The sequence below is a fragment of the Erythrolamprus reginae genome, chromosome 7, assembly GCF_031021105.1.
Source record: "Erythrolamprus reginae isolate rEryReg1 chromosome 7, rEryReg1.hap1, whole genome shotgun sequence".
In the NCBI taxonomy this organism is placed as follows: Eukaryota; Metazoa; Chordata; class Lepidosauria; order Squamata; family Dipsadidae; genus Erythrolamprus; species Erythrolamprus reginae.
Genome location: NC_091956.1, coordinates 79,941,686 through 79,954,235, shown reverse-complemented (window position 1 = coordinate 79,954,235; position 12,550 = coordinate 79,941,686). Strand labels below are relative to the sequence as shown.

At 44.3% G+C, this 12,550-nt stretch overlaps 1 protein-coding gene across 4 annotated transcripts in view; it reads right to left on the bottom strand.

Annotated features, from left to right (window-relative positions):
• Positions 1–3,272, bottom strand: part of EMCN (endomucin) — a 52,288-nt gene extending 49,016 nt beyond the window's left edge. Inside the window, exon 1 of one of the 4 annotated variants that reach the window (XM_070757948.1) lies at positions 2,881–3,272. The gene's annotated coding sequence lies outside the window, so the exon portion shown is untranslated. The remainder of the gene's footprint in view (positions 1–2,880) is intronic. The other 3 variants (XM_070757949.1, XM_070757947.1, XM_070757946.1) reach the window with 3 other exon arrangements.
• Between the last annotated feature and the right edge of the window lie 9,278 nt (positions 3,273–12,550).

Sequence of the window (12,550 nt, the reverse complement as noted above, 5' to 3'; positions counted from 1 at the left end):
CCAATAAAAGGAATATGGATAAGAATTCAGAATGCATAAAATAACAGGTTTATTATCATGAATAAAATGGTATTTATTCATCTGCTCAGTTCCCCCTGCGAAATATATACATGCACCCACACATTTTAACTCATGTGAACACAATTTTTTGTATTGTCCCTTGTTCAATCGCTTTTTATTTTGTTGTTTAAAAGCACTTTGGTTATGCAATATTTATTTATTTATTTATTTATTTATTTGATTTGTATGCCGCCCCTCTCCGTAGACTCGGGGTGGCTCACAACACAATAAAACAGTTCATGACAAATCTAATAATTTACAATTTAAAATATTTAAAAAACCCATTATTAAGCAGACATACATACAAACATACCATACATAAATTATATAGGCCCGGGGGAGATATCTCAATTCCCCCATGCCTGACGACAAAGGTGGGTTTTGAGTTTACGAAAGGCAAGGAAGGTAGGGGCAGTTCTAATCTCTGGGGGGAGCTGGTTCCAGAGAGTTGGGGGCCACCACAGAGAAGGCTCTTCCCCTGGGGCCCGCCAACCAACATTGTTTAGTTGACGGGACCCGGAGAAGGCCCACTCTGTGGGACCTAATCGGTCGCTGGGATTCGTGCAGCTGAAGGCGGTCTCGGAGATATTCTGGTCCGATGCCATGAAGGGCTTTATAGGTCATAACCAACACTTTGAATTGTGACCGGAAATTGATCGGCAACCAATGCAGACTGCTTATGAGCATGCGTCTCCATGTTAAGTGTGCTTATGCACATGTATGTATATATCAAGGTTTTTTTAAAGATCTCAACAAGAGAAGCTTGAGAGGCAAACAGAATTTTCAGTGAGAACTCTGTTAATTGCAATCTCCTCTTTTGCAACAAAGGGAGTGGTTTTAATTCAGCACCTAGGATTGCGTAATTATTTAACCACAAGGGGTCCTGATAATTACAAGCTATTTAGTCAGTTCCAATGTCTGTGGAAAGGATAAAAGGATACGATGCACCAGCTTAGAAGGCACCACTAGCATAAGCAACAACAGCACAATTTTCTTCCTTGCTAAATGAAATTTCTGGCCTCCGGGTTTTTTTCAGAGCATTTGCAAAATGAATAGTACTAGTTGCTTTCTGATTATTGCTTTGAATTACTTTCTTGATAAGTGAGCAGCCCTCTAAAGATTACTACCCAGAACACCACTGCTAGAATCCATAATAAATATTAATAAACGAATCCATAATATCTCCAGTCCCAGTTGCATCGTGTTCCCCAAATTGTCACAGACCAGAGTGTTCCATTCTTGCCAGGACATTGCTATATTCCCCACCTTATTCTTCTTACTAGCCTAAAATTAGAAGTACAAATAGGAAATGGCCACCCCATAATAGCACATGCATTTTTCTGGCACTGAGTTCATTAAATAAAATGGGACTTGTACCAAAGGAGCACCCTATGCTTGTTTGCCGCCCTGGTTAAAGGAGTTTCTCTCCAATAACTGTGCTTGAAAGGCAACCTACTTCTTTAAATGCAACATTTCTAAGATAAGTAGTTAATTTTTTAGCAGGATTGTGATGCTCAGCTCCATCCACACACACACCCCTCCACTCTGAATTACCCTGGATTACAAGGTTGTAAAAGGGAGTTTAAAAAGAATTTAGGATGTTTTATCACAGGTGGGGAATTAAAAGGCCTGGGGTGATGTTACCCCAGCCACCCCAGAAACAGATTGATAGCTTCCTTTAGATATCAAATTATAACATTTATTTAAACTAAATTTGAATATCAGTGATTGCAAGACCTCTGTGGTTGCCATATGCTAAATATATTATAATAATTTGTTATCCTCAGCTGATACTTTACGAGGAGCTAGGCCCCTAGAAAAGTTTGCTGATAAGGTAATAATAATAATAATAATAATAATAATAATAATAATAATAATAATAATTCAAGGCCTGGGGGTAATGTTACCACAGCCACCCCAGAAACAGTCAGATGGATTGCTTCTTTAGACATCAAATTATAACATTTATTTAAACTACATTTGTATATCAGTGATTGCCAAGATCTCTGTGGTTGCCATATGCTAAATAAATTATAATAATTTGTTATCCTCAGCTGATACTTTATCAGGAGCTAGTCCCCTAGAAAAGTTTGCTGATAAGATAATAATAATAATAATAATAATAATAATAATAATAATAATAATATTTCGTAAACTACTCAATATTATTTCGTAAACTACTCAAGACTCATGTATACCGCCAGGCATGGGGAAGTTGAGATAGTTCTTCCCCTTAGGCCATTACAAGTTATGCATGGTATGTTTGTGTGTATGTTTGGTTTTATAATAGGGGCTTTTAGTTGTTTTTTATTATTGGATTGTACATGTTGTGTTTATTATTGTTGTTAGCCGCCCCGAGTCTACGGAGAGGGGCGGCATACAAATCCAATAAATTATTATTATTATTAATAATAATAATAACAACAACAACAACAACAACAACAATTTATTAGATTTGTATGCCGCCCCTCTCCGAAGACTCGGGGCGGCTCACAACAGCAATTTAAAAAAAATATAACAATGGGACAAATCTAATAATAAAATATATAAAAGCCCCAACAATTAAAAACCATACAACACATACAATATAATAAGCCTGGGGGAGATGTCTTAGTTCCCCCCATGAGATACGAGAGATAGATCTTTTTACTTTTTTAGTTTTAGAAAGAATCATGTTGTAGGGGGTTTTTCCCCCCCAATAGTATGTGCCACAATTTCGAAGACCCAAACCAATATGACTGCAATCCGTTGACAAAATGGCAACCTAACAGACTGATCCCTTTCACTAGCTCCACTGCTCAAAGACATCTGAGGCCTTACCCTCCTCACAGAAGAAGCCAGACAAAGCCAACGAAAGGAGGAAAGTGGTCCACAGCTTCCCAGCCCATCATTCAAGGGGGCTCCAGAACTCTCCTTCCAAAAGCAGCAGCAGCAGGACCAGAACTCTCCCCACCCAACCTGGTTCTAATTAGCCGGTGGGAAAGGTTGCAGCAGAGAGAAAGAGGGAGTGAGACCAGCTGTGGAGAGCCACTGCCCATCCTGCTTATTTGGGGGGAAACCTTGATAAAGAACAGGAGGAAACACGACAGCCTCCCTCCGGGAATTCAGCATGGAGGAGATTTATTGTTTCAGCCCGTTCACAGGAACTCCTTCTTCTTTGGCAGGGCGTCAGTGTTTTTGTTGCTCCGCTATTTTGTTCTTTAGCTGGAGAGGTCAGGAAAGGTGGCTTAAAGGAACGGATCTCCCTCCTGGAAGAGGTCACTTTGATAATTTTGAAAATGTATTTTTTAAAAAAGGCATTCCGAACACACCCACTCACACTTAACGATGGCCATACTTAAAGCACGATGAATGCTACTATTACTATTTATTTATTTATTTACTTACTTACTTACTTACTTACTTACTTACTTACTTACTTATTTATTTAGTCCAATACACAATGAGAGTTTTAGTGGGTATATACACTAATCCCAGTGGCCGATAAGGCCCCACAGAGTTGGCCTTCTCCGGGTCCCGTCGACCAAACAATGTCATTTGGCGGGCCCCCAGGGGAAGAGCCTTCTCTGTGGCGGCCCCAGCCCCTCTGGAACCAACTCCCCCCAGACATTAGAATGTCCCCCCACCCTCCCTTGTCTTTTGCAAATTACTTAAGACCCACCTTTGTCGCCAGGCATGGGGGAGTTAAGTTATCCTTTCCCCCTAGGCTAATTACAAGTTATGCATGGTATGTTTGTGTGTATGTTTGGTTTTTTTATAATAAGGGTTTTTTTAGTTGTTTTTTATTAATTGGATTGTTCATGTTGTTTTACCACTGTTGTTAACCGCCCCGAGTCTGCGGAGAGGGGGCGGCATACAAATCCAATAAATAATAATAATAATAATAATAATAATAATAATAATAATAATATATATATATATATACATACATACATACATACATACATACATACATACATACATACACATAATAAAATACATGATGAAGGTTATAGAGGAGATACTCATAGTAAAATATATCTATGAAAGAATAGAAAAAAAGATACAGTGGTACCTCGTGATATGAACCCCTCGTGATACGAACACTTCGAGATACGAACCTGGGGGTTCAGAAAATTTTTGCCTCTTCTTACGAACTTTTTTTGCCTTACGAACCCCACCACAGATCGCAAAATGGCCGCTCCGCTGGGCACCGCCACCCCGGCTGTCACCTTTTAAAACCAGCTGGGGGGGCTTCTCTGCATTCTCCAGAACCAGAACCCAAACTTTTCGGGTTCAGGAGGCCGCCGAGAAGCGCCGCCGCCTGCCTGTCACCTTCTTAAACAGCAGGGGGGCTTCTCAGCATTCTCCTGAACCCGAACCCGGAAGTTCAGTTTTGGTTTCCGGAGGCCGCCGAGAAGTGCCTGGCTGTTTCAGAAGGTTTACAGCCGGGCGGCGGCGCTCGGCGGGAGCGCCGTTTTTGCGATCGGCAGTGGCGGTTTTGGCCGATCTTGAGGCTGGAAAGGAGGTGGGGAATCCCAATAGGGAATTCCATGGGCGGAGCTTTGACGTCACAAAGACGTCCTTCCTGGTGGCTACGTCTGAAATAGTATAGGGTTTCCTGCTTATGCAGGGGGTTGGACTAAAAGACCTCCCAAGATCCCTTTCCAGCTCTGTTATTTTATTTTATTCTGTTCTAAATTGAGGCATCTTGTGAGAAACTGTTATACAAAGGCCCCTACTATTTGTCAATGAGCTCCACATTGTATTCCAGACTAATTAAAAGGGGAAACAAATGAATCAATCTCCTCAACATCATGTTGTTGTTGTTTTTTAAATGGAAATATTGATTATGTTTTTTTAACTGGAAGTAAAACATAAGCCATATGTAAGGCTTCATTTTCGAAAAGAATACAAACTCCACTTCTTGTAGCACTAATTACATTCTTGATCCAAATTTTATGTTAGGTAAAATCAACAATAACAATGAGGAGAGAAGCTGAAGTGAGATAGGAAGAAGTAATCCTTCATTATCTGCCAAAAATACGTTTCAGCCTTTGTTATTATGAAATAATTTTGTGTAGCATCTGGGCAAAGCAGGTACAGTGGAACCTCAAGATACGAACTTAATTGGTTCCAGGGAAAGGTTCGTAACACGAAAGGTTCGTAAGACGAAACATTGTTTCCCATAGGAAACAATGTAAAGTCAATTAATCCGTGCAACAAAAAAAAAACAACCGCAAAAAAAACGCTGGCCGCCCGGCTGTCACCTTTAAAAACAGCCGGGCGGCTTCCCTCTCTCTCTCTCTCCTTCCTCCCTCCTCCCTCCTCTTCCTCCTCCTCCCGTATTCCACCTCCCTCCCCAGCCCGCTAGGCAGGCCAGTGGTCCCCGTCACGGCGGCCCCGATTGAGGGGCCGGCGGTCTCCGCCAGGGAGAGCTTCCTGGCTTTCGTTCTTGTTGGATTCGCGCGTTTTCATGCCCAGGAAGCTCTCCGAAGTGAGGAGAACCGCCGCTGTCGCCGCTCGGCCGCGCCCTCCTCGCCCGCCGCCCGCCCCGCCTGCCCAGGATGCAGACCTGCTGCCTCGCCCTGCGCCTGCTGCCGGCCCGATCCTGCGTCTATTGCTTCTGGGCTGGTTCCATTCTGTTCCCTACCGGCCCGATTGAGGGGCCGGCGGGAGGGAAAAGCGAATGCCTCTCTTCGTTGCGCTGCCTGGCTGGCAGCGGAAGATGTAAACGAGCCCACGGGGGCCGGTCTCCGTGGCCGACAGGGAACGGAGCCTTCCATGGCGGCTGCCTGCTGGGCTGGTAAGAGGGGGAGCCGAGCCCAGCCCCCGTGAGCTCGGTTACATCTTCCGCTGCCAGCCCAGGCCATGCTGGTGGAAGCGCAACAAAGAAAGGAAGGTCCTACCTCTCCCCCCAGCGAAAACCCCCAAAGATTGTTTGCTGCCATACGATTTAGCAGCAAAGTGACGTGGATGGATGGAAAGCTGAAACAGCCCGGTTTCAGCTTTCCATCCCTTCACGTCACTTCGCCGCTAAATCGTGTGGCAGCAAACAATCTTTGGGGTTTTCGCTGGGGGGGGGGGGGAGGAAGTTAGGAAGGTCCTACTTCTCCCCCCAGCGAAAACCCCAAAGATTGTTTGCTGCCATACGATTTAGCAGCAAAGTGACGTGGATGGATGGAAAGCTGAAACAGCCCGGTTTTAGCTTTCCATCCCTTCACGTCACTTCGCCGCTAAATCGTGTGGCAGCAAACAATCTTTGGGGTTTTCGCTGGGGGGGGGGGGAGGAAGTTAGGAAGGTCCTACTTCTCCCCCCCAGCGAAAACCCCAAAGATTGTTTGCTGCCATACGATTTAGCAGCAAAGTGACGTGGATGGATGGAAAGCTGAAACAGCCCGGTTTCAGCTTTCCATCCCTTCACGTCACTTCGCCCGCTAAATCGTGTGGCAGCAAACAATCTTTGGGGTTTTCGCTGGGGGGGGGGGGGGGGAGGGAAGTTAGGAAGGTCCTACTTCTCCCCCCCAGCGAAAACCCCAAAGATTGTTTGCTGCCATACGATTTAGCAGCAAAGTGACGTGGATGGATGGAAAGCTGAAACAGCCCGGTTTTAGCTTTCCATCCCTTCACGTCACTTTCGCCGCTAAATCGTGTGTGGCAGCAAACAATCTTTGGGGTTTTCGCTGGGGGGGGGGAGGAAGTTAGGAAGGTCCTACTTCTCCCCCCCAGCGAAAACCCCAAAGATTGTTTGCTGCCATACGATTTAGCAGCAAAAGTGACGTGGATGGATGGAAAGCTGAAACAGCCCGGTTTCAGCTTTCCATCCCTTCACGTCACTTCGCCGCTAAATCGTGTGGCAGCAAACAATCTTTGGGGTTTTCGCTGGGGGGGGGGGGAGGAAGTTAGGAAGGTCCTACTTCTCCCCCCAGCGAAAACCCCAAAGATTGTTTGCTGCCATAACGATTTAGCAGCAAAGTGACGGTGGATGGATGGAAAGCTGAAACAGCCCGGGTTTCAGCTTTCCATCCCTTCACGTCACTTCGCCGCTAAATCGGTGTGGCAGCAAACAATCTTTGGGGTTTTCGCTGGGGGGGGGGAGGAAGTTAGGAAGGTCCTACTTCTCCCCCCAGCGAAAACCCCAAAGATTGTTTGCTGCCATTACGATTTAGCAGCAAAGTGACGTGGATGGATGGAAAGCTGAAACAGCCCGGTTTCAGCTTTCCATCCCTTCACGTCACTTCGCCGCTAAATCGTGTGGCAGCAAACAATCTTTGGGGTTTTCGCTGGGGGGGGGGGAGGAAGTTAGGAAGGTCCTACTTCTCCCCCCAGCGAAAACCCCAAAGATTGTTTGCTGCCATACGATTTAGCAGCAAAGTGACGTGGATGGATGGAAAGCTGAAACAGCCCGGTTTCAGCTTTCCATCCCTTCACGTCACTTCGCCGCTAAATCGTGTGGCAGCAAACAATCTTTGGGGTTTTCGCTGGGGGGGGGAGGAAGTTAGGAAGGTCCTACTTCTCCCCCCCAGCGAAAACCCCAAAGATTGTTTGCTGCCATACGATTTAGCGGCGAAGTGACGTGGATGGATGGAAAGCTGAAACAGGCGAAAGGCGAGGAAGCCTATTGTAGCAGCTGCCACAGCGGAGACATTTGGGGGTTTTGGCTGGGGAGGGAGGGGAAGGCAGGAGGTCCGGCCCTTCATTTGCCCTCCCAGCAAAAGGCAAAAGCCGCGCAGCTCCGCATCGCCGAAGGAGGCTTAACCCCACCACTCTGTCCCACTCCTCGGCCGTATCCGGCATAACTTCCTCCTGCCTATCCCCGCTCTTCTGCCGGCCACGGCCGAGGGGTGGGGACAGAGGGGTGGGGTTAAGCCTCCTTCGGCGATGCGGAGCTGTGCGGCTTTGTCTTTTGCTGGGAGGGCAAATGAAGGGCCGGACCTCCTGCCTTCCCCTCCCCCCCCCCAGCCAAAACCCCAAATGTCCTCCGCTGTGGCAGCTGCTACAATAGGCCTTCCTCGCCTTTCGCCCGTGCCTGGCGGGAGCTGAAGAGTGCTTTGCCCAGTGCAAAGTTGACAGCAAGCAGCTCCGCAGTCCCGAAAGGAGGCTTAAACCCCACCTCTCTGTCCCACCCCTCGCCCGTGGCCGGCAGAAGAGCGGGGGATAGGCAGGAGGAAGTTATGCCGGATACGGGCGAGGGGTGGGACAGAGGGGCGGGGTTAAGCCTCCTTTGGGGACTGCGGAGCTGCTTGCTGTCAACTTTGCACTGGGCAAAGCACTCTTCACCTCCCGCCAGGCACGGGCGAGGGCGTGGAAGCTTATTGTAGCTCGCCCATGGCCGGCAGAAGATCGCTCTTGCCCGGCTTCCCCGCGAGGCATCAGGTCAGCATTCTGGGCGGGCGGGGCGGCGGACGAGGAGGGGGAAAGCCTCCTGCAGCAGCTGCCACAGCCGCCGGCTTCCCCCGCCGCCCGCCCCACAGAATGCTGACCTGATGCCTCGCGCGGAAGCCGGGCAAGAGCGATCTTCTGCCGGCCATGGGCGAGCGGCAGGGAGTCGGGGGCTGCTGGCAAGCGCCCCAGACTGGCTGTGACCTTTTAAAACAGCCGGGGGGCTTCCCAGGAGCCTCCGGAAGCCAAACGCCAAACCCGAACTTCCGCGTTCGGCGTTGGGAGGCTCCTGAGAAGCCGCCCGGCTGTTTTAAAAGGTGACCGCCGGGCTGGGGGGCTTCCCAGCACCCCCCCCGAACCCCGAACCTGGAAGTTCGGCAAAAGTTCGGGATTCGGGAGGTTGCTGGGAAGCCCCCCAGCCCGGCGGTCACCTTTTTAAAACAGCCCGGGGCTTCCCAGGAGCCTCCCAATGCCGAACCCGGAAGTTCGGGTTTGGCGTTCGTAACTTGAAAAAAGTTCGTAAGAAGAGGCAAATTTTTTCTGAACCCCGGGTTCGTATCACGAATTGTTCGTAAGACGAGGGGGTTCGTATCTTGAGGTACCACTGTATCCTGAAATTATTATTAGCATTATAACCAAAAGCAGTTAATATCACATGACATTGAGTATATCCAGGGAAGGGCTGCAAAATTTTTTACTACCACACTGTGGGCGTGGCTTATTGTGTGGGTGTGGCTTGATGGTCATGTGACCAGGTAGGAGTGGCTTGCCAGCCATATGACCAGGAGGGAGCGCCTTGACAATCATATGACTGGGGATGGTTTAAAGGTCATGTGACTAGGTGGGAATGGCCTACCGACCAAGATAAGTTTTTAAATAGGACTCTTTTTCAGTTGATTAAGTCACATTATTTGAATAGCCACCAAAAGGACAAATGATAGACAGCATCATTTGTTCAGGAGCACAGTAACATTTTAAGGTTTCGTGCTGAACCCACAAGGTCCAGTAGGATAACAGATTAGGCAAGTAGCTCAATTTTCTTTAATTGCTATAAATGTTCCGTTCTAGATAATGATTAAAATGATTCAAGCATTTATGAGTAAAAACATACTATTTAATTATTGCCTATTTTAAAAGTAATTAAGGATCATACTAAGGTACTAGAGAAGTAAGTCAATTAAATAATAAATAAATAAATAAATGATAGATAGATAGATAGATAGATAGATGATTGATAGATGATAGATGATAGATAGATAGATAGATAGATAGATAGATAGATAGATGATAGATGGATAGATGATAGATAGATAGATAGATAGATGATTGATAGATGATAGATGATAGATAGATAGATAGATAGATAGATAGATAGATAGATAGATAGATAGATGATTGATAGATGATAGATGATAGATGATAGATAGATAGATAGATAGATAGATAGATGATAGATGGATAGATGATAGATAGATAGATAGATAGATAGATGATAGATAGATAGATAGATAGATAGATAGATAGATGATTGATAGATGATAGATGATAGATAGATAGATAGATAGATAGATAGATAGATAGATAGATGATAGATGGATAGATGATAGTTAGATAGATAGATAGATAGATGATAGATAGATAGATAGATAGATAGATAGAGATAGATAGATAGATAGATAGATAGATAGATAGATAGATAGATAGATAGATGATATATAGATAGATAGATAGATAGATAGATAGATAGATAGATAGATAGATAGATAGATAGATAGATAGATAGATAGATGATATATAGATAGATAGATAGATAGATAGATAGATAGATAGATAGATAGATAGATAAGATGATAATGTAACGTTTGTCTGGACAACGTAAGGCTGGCATTCAGCTGAAGCTAACTAGAACAATGATGAAATGGTGCACCACTGAACTTATTTTTAAAAATTTGAGGGGGGGGAATCTAGTTCTGAAAAAGAAAAAATGATGTTAAACAAACCCTCCTGTGTTTAAGCAGCAATCTTTTTATCTACAAGCCAAGTTAGCTGCAGAAGTCGTTAGAAACCATGGTAACAGTTGACTTAGTTGCAGAGGAATTCCTGCTTCTGTGAACCTTTGGAGTTAGCTTGCAGCAAAGTAAAGCAGAGGAGCCAGAATGGACGGGGCAGCTCAAGCAACATAAGGGAGAAAGAAAAAACCGCAGCCAAAAATATGTCTGGAGGTCATATTTGAAGCAGGGCTGAAAACAGAGTGATGATGTATGTTCCTGACTTTCAGCAATGGTTGCTAGCACATTCTAGCGAAGAGTCAATTGGGAAGTATAAATAAACCCAATGAAATGCAGAAGAACTAGTAAAAGTGAAAGAAAAATTAAGGGATGTTTACAGATCCACAAATATCATGAGAGCAGATAGATTGAAGCTGAGTCAAAGATACTTAACTTGAGATCTAATAAATCAATGTCCAACACTTTGGGAAGAAGAATCTGAACTCCAAATACAAACTGAATAATCAAATCATCACAGATAATCCCCACACGGTTAAAGACCTTGGTATACTAATAAGAAAAGATTTAAATGCCAAAGCCCACTGCAACAATATAGCCAAGAAGGCTTCAAGGGTTGTAAACCTAATCCTACGTAGCTTCTGCTCTGACAATCTCACACTACTTACCAGAGCTTACAGAACTTTTCCCAGACCCATCCTCGAATACAGCTCATTCGTTTGGAACCCATATCGCATCTCAGACATTGACACCCTTGAAAATGTCCAAAGATACTTCACCAGAAGAGCCCTTCACTCCTCCACTCGAAATAGAATACCTTACGAGACTAGACTTTCAATCCTGGGCCTAGAAAGCCTAGAACTAAGACGCCTTAAACAAGATCTAAGTATTGCCCACAACATCATATGCTGCAACATCCTGCCTGTCGGTGACTACTTCAGCTTCAACCACAACAACACAAGAGCACACAACAGATTTAAACTTAGTATTAACCGCTCCAAACTTGACTGTAAAAAATATGACTTCAGTAACCGAGTTTGTCGAAGCGTGGAACTCATTACCGGACTCCATAGTGTCATCCCCAAACCCCCAACACTTTACCCTTAGATTATCTCCGGTTGACCTATCCAGATTCCTATGAGGTCAGTAAGGGGCGAGTACAAGTGCACTAGAGTGCCTTCCGTCCCCTGTCCTATTGCTCTCCTATATCTCCTATACCTTTCTTCTATTCCCATATCTCTTCTTCTATTCTTTCATTGATATGTTCTATTACTATACCTTCTTTTCTATTATTTCTTAGATATATTTTACTATGAGTATCTCCTCTATAACGTTCATCATTTATTTTACTATGTGTATATAGATATATACCCACTAAAACCCTCATTGTGTATTGGGCAAAATAAATAAATAAATAAAATAAATAAATAAACTTTAGTTATAAGAGAAATTTTTATAAACTTCTTGAAGATAATTTCAGTTTGTTACGAGGTTTAATATCTGGGACTGGTGGTGGTGTGCTATTCTTTGTTTGAACCAAAACATAACCTGCTATTTATTGAAGATGCTTGGCCTAAGCTTGTGGTCTGTGCTATCTTATTAATCCATTCTTCAAAAATGTCTCTCCAATGATGTTTTGGTGTTCTAGGAAGAGTCTGTCCTGCATATTTATTAAATTTAGAGTAGATTCTATATTAGGGAACAGACCTTACCAGGAATTTGCCAGGAAGTGTGGCTAGGGTGCCAAAAATGTCTGGGTCAAGTTTCTGTCATAGACTAATGACTGATCAGTATCTTAAAAGAAATTACAATTTCCTCATTGTTGCTCTTGCTAATTGTGCACATCAGTTCACATTTTCCTTTATTTTAAATGACATACCAAATTTAGACTGATAATGTTTTCCATTCGCATTCTAGCCCTAAACTTATTTATTTATTTATTTATTCATTTATTCATTCATTCATTCATTCATTCATTCATTCATTCATTCATTCATTCATTCATTCATTCATTCAGTTAGTTAGTTAGTTAGTTAGTCCAATACACAATGAGGGTTTTAGTGGGTATATATCAACCTTTCTAATGCCGCAACCACTTAATACAATTCCTCATTTTGGGGTCA